The following is a 7673-nucleotide window of genomic DNA, read 5'->3' on the forward strand; positions in this document are numbered from 1 at the left end:
AGATATTAAATTGTACGCGAGGACGTTCGAAAATCCAGAACCGGGACTAGAGTCAACTCTTAACGCTCGACGCAACGGACTAAAAATTACAAGTTAACTATGTATATAAATATAATATAATATATAATTAATTATATTAATTATATATATATTATATATATATATTAAAAACCGTCGGCAGCAAGAAACTCCAAGGGTGTGAGCTGTAAATACATCTCCGCGACTCGCGGAGTTTTAAGGGCATTTTGCCGCGAGTCGCGGAGCCCCAATTTTCAACTCTGGCTATAAAGCCAACCGAATTCTGATCAAATTTCATCATCTTTTTTTCCTCTCATTCATACGAGATATATATATATATAATTTATATTTTAATTTTAATTTTAATTTTAATTCTAATAATAAGGGTATGTTAGCGAATGTTGTAAGGGTGTAAGTCGAAATTCTGTCCGTGTAACGCTACGCTATTTTTAATCATTGTAAGTTATGTTCAACCTTTTTATATTAATGTCTCGTAGCTAAGTTATTATTATGCTTATTTAAAACGAAGTAATCATGATGTTGGGCTAATTACTAAAATTGGGTAATTGGGCTTTGTACCATAATTGGGGTTTGGACAAAAGAACGACACTTGTGGAAATTAGACTATGGGCTATTAATGGGCTTTATATTTGTTTAACTAAATGAAAGTTTGTTAATGTTAATATAAAGATTTACAATTGGGCGTCCCTATAAATTACCATATACACTCGATCGGACACGATGGGCGGGGTATTTATATGTACGAATAATCGTTCATTTAACCGGACACGGGAATGGATTAATAGCCACTAGAATAATCAAAACAGGGGTGAAATTACATTCAAGGGTAATTGGTGTAATTGTTAACAAAGTAGTAAAACCTTGGTTTACACGCAGTCGATAACCTGGTGTATTCATTAAACAAAGTATTAAAACCTTGTTACAATTCGAATCCCCAATTAGTTGGAATATTTATCTTCGGGTATAATAATAATTTGACAAGGACACTTGCAATTTATATTTATGACTGATGGACTGTTATGGACAAAAACCAGACGGACATATTGAATAATCCAGGACAAAGGACAATTAACCCATGGGCATAAAACTAAAATCAACACGTCAAACATCATGATTACGGAAGTTTAAATAAGCATAATTCTTTTATTTCATATTTAATTTCCTTTATTTTATATTTAATTGCACTTCTAATTATCGCACTTTTATTTATTGTTATTTAATCGCATTTTTAATTATCGTACTTTTTAATTATCGCAATTTTATTTTATCGCACTTTTATTATTCGCAATTTCATTATCGTTATTTACTTTACGCTTTAATTTTAGTCTTGTATTTATATTTTACATTAGGTTTTAACTGCGACTAAAGTTTTAAAATCGACAAACCGGTCATTAAACGGTAAAAACCCCCCTTTATAATAATAATATTACCTATATATATATTTGTATTTTTATAAAAGTAAACTAATATAGCGTTGAGCTTTGTTTAAAGATTTCCCTGTGGAACGAACTGGACTTACTAAAAACTACACTACTGTACGATTAGGTACACTGCCTATAAGTGTTGTAGCAAGGTTTAAGTATATCCATTCTATAAATAAATAAATATCTTGTGTAAAATTGTATCGTATTTAATAGTATTTCCTAGTAAAATAATAACTATTTTATATACACCTCGCTTCGCATCAAGTTATTTTTGGCGCCGCTGCCGGGGAATACATCTTAAAAGCCGGAAGCGCAACGCTAATATAAAAAAAAAAAAAAAGATTTTTAGTTACTTTTATTAAAAGTCGCTTTTGTAAAAATACGTTTTAATTATTCGAAAATATAAAAAGAAAAAAACAAAAATATTAGTATTTTTAAGATTTTGTTAAATATTTAAGTTTTATAAGTTTCTTTATTTCTATTTTAGTTTATAAAAATATAAATTTTATTAAACATCTTTTATTTAAATAAAAAAAAAAAAACAGAAAACATAAAATAAAAAAAAAAAAAAAATAAAGAAAACGCGTAAAAATTATCAGCTGTCAACTGAATTCCTGAACCCCGCGACTCGCGGGGTTTTCCTCATTAATCACCGCAACTCGCGGAGGCCATCTGACACACGGACATAAACCCTAATCAAGCATTGATTACGGGTTATTTTTAATTATTATTATTAAAACCTTATTATTATTATTATTATTATTATTATTATTATTAGTTTTAATTTTACTTTTACTTTTTATTTATATATTTTAGTTTAATTAGTTTTATTAAATTGTAAAATTAATAGTTTAATAAAAAAAAAATAATATAAAAATAATATTTTTTGTACTTTTTACAACTTTTTATATATTTTTATATTTTGTCCCTTTTTAATCGTTGTAGCGTAATATTTCTATTTTTTTTAGCTCATAATTAATTTTAAACTTAGTTTTTGCTATAGTTATTTTTACTCCTAGATTTTTAGGCTTTGCCGTAGAATTCCTTAAGTGCTTTTTCTTTAGACTAAGATTTAGGTGCTTTAGAATTTTGCGACGCCTTTTTAAGTTTTAGTTTCTTTTTAAGTTATTTCCATTTGGGATTTAGTTTTTCCTGTAAGCTTTAATATTTTTAGACCTTTTTACTATGTACCAATTATCATTCCAATTAGTAATTTCAATTTGCGATTATAATTTTAAGTTAGTTGTAGTAATAAGGTTAGGTTAGTTAAGTATTTTTAAGTTTTTATAAGTTTCTTTTATTTTTCCGTCACTTTTTATTTACCATTTTTTCTTTTTCGACCTTTTGCGACGAACTCTTTTTCTCTCTTATTTCTCGCTATTCTAGTTTTTAGGACTTAGAATTTTTTCTACTTCTTATCTAAATTTCTTAAAATTACGAAAATTTATTTTAAGTGGTTAAATTGATAGACATCAAAATTTTCTGGTTCGTAGTAATAGTTGGATTTGTACGTGGACCGGGTTATTGGAGCCAAACAGTCCTCAATTATATTGAGACCAAACGAATCCTGCCCCTCTGCTGCATCTTTTGGCTATTCGAAACGTGGGCAAAATCAGAAAAGTCTATTGATTGGATAACTTATTATAATTTTTCTTTCCTTTTAAAAACTAATAGGATATTCAGTGAATGCACCGAGCAAGACGTTCATCACCTTTTGTACGTTCACCACCTGTAACTCGATCAAGACATCGTTTAACAAATATAACCGCCGTTGATTTTTCTTTAGAATCGTCATCCAGTAGACCAAGTACTTCAGTTCAAATTTCCGATAATCCAGTTTTTGAAACAAACCTCACAATTGAGAATCCAGAAAATATTCAGGAACGGTTCGTAGATCCTGAACCATTAAACTTTCCTCCGGAACCACCAATCATTCAAACAGAGATTGTTGAGGAACGAACTATTAAATCAGAACCATCTAGTGATACCGATTCAACAAATTCAATTATGGAGAATCTGGAACCTTTAAGTATGGAAGACCGAATGAGAGCTAAACGCACTGGCCAAGGTCACGCAATTACTCATCCAGACATTAATGCGCCAGATTATGAAATCAAAGGACAAATTCTACACATGGTGACTAATCAATGCCAATTTAGTGGTGCGCCGAAGGAAGATCCAAATGAACATCTACGTACCTTTAATAGGATCTGCACACTATTTAAAATACGAGAAGTGGAGGATGAACAGATATATCTCATGTTATTTCCCTGGACTTTAAAGGGAGAAGCCAAAGATTGGTTGGAATCGTTACCTGAAGGGGCGATCGATACATGGGATGTTTTAATTGATAAATTTCTTAAACAATTCTTTCCTGCATCTAAAGCCGTAAGACTTCAAGCAGAAATTGTTACGTTCACACAGAAACCAAATGAAACTCTATATGAGGCGTGGACAAGATATGGAAAGTTATTAAGAGGATGTCCGCAACATGGTTTAGACACCTGTCAAATAGTACAAATATTCTACCAAGGATGCGACATCACTACAAGAAAAGACATAGATATAGCAGCTGGTGGTTCTATTATGAAGAAAACCGAAACTGATGCTTACAAAATTATTGATAACACTGCTTCCCACTCACATGAGTGGCACCAAGAAAAAGATATCATTAGATCATCTAAAGCAGCTAGAGCCGATTCTAGCCATGACTTAGATTCCATTTCCGCAAAGATAGATGCTTTCGAGAGACGAATGGAAAAGATGACTAAGGATATTCATTCAATACGAATTAGTTGTGAGCAGTGTGGAGGACCACATTTGACAAAAGATTGTCTCAGTATTGAATTAACAATGGAACAAAGAGAGAATATTTCATACATAAACCAAAGGCCTGGAAATAATTATCAGAATAATTATCAACCGCCAAGACCGATTTACAATCAAAACCAGAATTATAACCGAAATATTCCATACAATAACCAACAAGGTCCTAGCAATCAACAAGTATCCAATAATACTTATAATCAGCAAAGACCGAATTTTCAAAACAAACCACCACAACAGACCGATGATAAAAAGCCGAATTTAGAAGATATGATGACGAAGCTAGTTGAAAGACAAACGCAGTTTTTCACATCTCAGAAACAAACCAATGAACAAAATGCTCAAGCATTTAGAAATCAACAAGCTTCTATTCAAAATCTGGAACAAGAAGTGAGTAACCTAGCAAGGTTAATAGGTGAAAGAAAACCGGGAAGTTTACCTAGTGATACAAATGCTAACCCCCGGAATGAAACAGCTAAAGCCATTACCACAAGAAGTGGTACAACACTTAAACCACCTGAAATACCTGTAACTTCTGATGAAACTATTCCTACTCCACAAGAACCACAACCTGATCAAGATAAGGAAAAAGAACCGGTAGTTGAAAAGGTTAATGAAGATAACGCAGTTAAGGATAAACCTTATGTTAAACCATACCAACCACCACTTCCTTACCCGAGTAAAATGAAAAAAGAAAAACTTGAAGCCGAGCAATCCAAATTCTTGGATATGTTTAAACAGATAAATGTAAATCTTCCTTTCATTGATGTGATTTCAGGAATGCCAAGATATGCTAAATTCTTGAAAGATCTAATCACGAATAGAAAGAAAATGGAAGAACTTTCGGCTGTTACTATGAATGCTAATTGTTCAGCAGTGCTGTTGAATAAGATACCAGAAAAACTATCTGATCCAGGAAGTTTCACAATTCCATGTTTTCTGGGTAGTCTTAGTTCAATAGAAGCATTAGCAGATTTAGGTGCTAGTATAAATCTAATGCCGTATTCACTATACGCTAAACTAGACCTTGGAGAATTGAAACCAACCAGAATAAGCATACAACTAGCCGATAGATCAATAAAATATCCTAGAGGGATAATGGAGAACATGCTAGTTAAAGTTGGTACTTTAGTATTTCCAGTAGATTTTGTTGTTTTGGACATGGAAGAAGATTCTCAAGTTCCTCTCATATTAGGAAGACCATTCTTAAACACGGCTAAAGCAATGATAGACGTGTTCGGTAAGAAACTGACCCTAAGTATAGAGGATGAGAGTGTTACCTTTTCAGTTGATAGAGCAATGCAACAACCACAATCTGCAGATGATACATGTTATTATATTCAAACTATAGATGCACATACAGAATTATTAGAAGAATTTCCAGAATTACAAGGAACAGGAGAATGTTCTTTAGGAGAAGGTAATGAACCAATTGATGAAGCTGAAATGTTAGCTACACTTATAGCTAATGGATATGAACCAACAACAGAAGAAATTCAAATGCTAAAAGAAGAAGACAGATATCGATATAAATCATCGATAGAAGAACCTCCGAAATTAGAGTTAAAGCCACTTCCAAACCATTTGGAATACGCTTATTTACATGGTGAATCTGAATTACCTGTAATAATATCGTCTTCTCTTACTGAAAATGAGAAATCACAACTCATTTCTGTGTTGAAAGCTCATAAACCAGCCATTGCGTGGAAGATTCATGATATTAAAGGAATAAGTCCTTCGTATTGCACACATAAAATCCTTATGGAAGAAGGTCATAAAACGTATGTGCAACGCCAACGAAGACTAAATCCTAATATGCAAGATGTAGTTAAAAAAGAGATTATTAAACTGCTAGATGCAGGTTTGATATATCCAATCTCTGATAGTCCATGGGTAAGCCCAGTTCAATGCGTACCTAAGAAGGGTGGCATGACTGTCATTACAAATGAGAAAAATGAGCTTATTCCTACTAGGACTGTAACAGGATGGCGTGTATGTATTGATTATAGAAAATTAAATGACGCCACCAGAAAAGATCACTTTCCCTTACCTTTCATAGATCAAATGTTGGAAAGATTAGCCGGAAATAGTTACTATTATTTTCTAGATGGATTTTCCGGATATTTTCAAATTCCAATAGCACCCGAAGATCAAGAGAAAACCACATTCACGTGCCCTTATGGTACTTTTGCTTACAAACGCATGCCATTTGGACTTTGTAACGCCCCTGCAACCTTTCAAAGGTGCATGATGGCGATTTTTCACGATATGATAGAAGAATGCATGGAAGTATTCATGGATGACTTTTCAGTCTTCGGTGATACATTTAAATCATGTCTAGTTAATCTGGAACGAATGCTAATTAGATGCGAAAAATCAAATCTAGTACTTAATTGGGAGAAATGCCATTTCATGGTTAAAGAAGGCATCGTTCTTGGACATAAAATTTCAAAAGAAGGAATTGAAGTGGATAGAGCTAAAGTAGATGTAATTGCTAAACTTCCACATCCCACCAATGTTAGAGGAGTTAGGAGTTTTCTAGGGCATGCCGGTTTTTACCGACGTTTTATAAAAGATTTTTCTAAAATTGCCACTCCTATGAATAAACTCCTAGAAAAGGATGCGCCATTCATCTTTTCAGATGAATGTATCAAATCTTTTAATATTCTTAAAGAAAAACTCACTAATGCACCGATCATGATAACACCAAATTGGAATCTACCATTTGAACTAATGTGCGATGCAAGTGATTTTGCAATGGGAGCCGTTTTAGGACAAAGGATTGAAAAACGATTTCAACCTATATATTATGCTAGTAAGACATTACAAGGAGCACAAACGAACTATACAACTACTGAAAAAGAACTCCTTGCTATTGTCTTTGCTTTTGACAAATTTCGATCATATCTCGTTCTAGCAAAAACGGTGGTCTATACCGACCATTCTGCTCTTAGATACCTATTTTCAAAACAAGATGCTAAACCAAGATTAATCCGTTGGATCTTACTCTTACAAGAGTTTGATATTGAAATCCGAGATAAAAGAGGAGCAGAAAATCTCGCCGCTGATCATCTTTCTCGTCTTGAAAATCCCGAATTAGAAGTTCTGAATGAATCGGCCATAAAAGACAACTTTCCTGATGAATATCTATTGAAGATAGATTATAAAGAAATCCCATGGTTTGCAGACTATGCAAACTACTTAGTTTGTGGATTCCTTGAAAAAGGATTATCATACCAAAGACGAAAGAAATTCTTCAGTGATATAAAACACTATTTTTGGGAAGATCCACATCTGTTTAAAAGTTGTCCCGATGGAATAATACGCCGATGTGTGTTTGGAGATGAAGCTAGTAAAATTTTAAACCATTGTCACACAGGACCA

This window comes from Rutidosis leptorrhynchoides, chromosome 4 (genome assembly GCF_046630445.1).
Source record: "Rutidosis leptorrhynchoides isolate AG116_Rl617_1_P2 chromosome 4, CSIRO_AGI_Rlap_v1, whole genome shotgun sequence".
Lineage (NCBI taxonomy): Eukaryota > Viridiplantae > Streptophyta > Magnoliopsida > Asterales > Asteraceae > Rutidosis > Rutidosis leptorrhynchoides.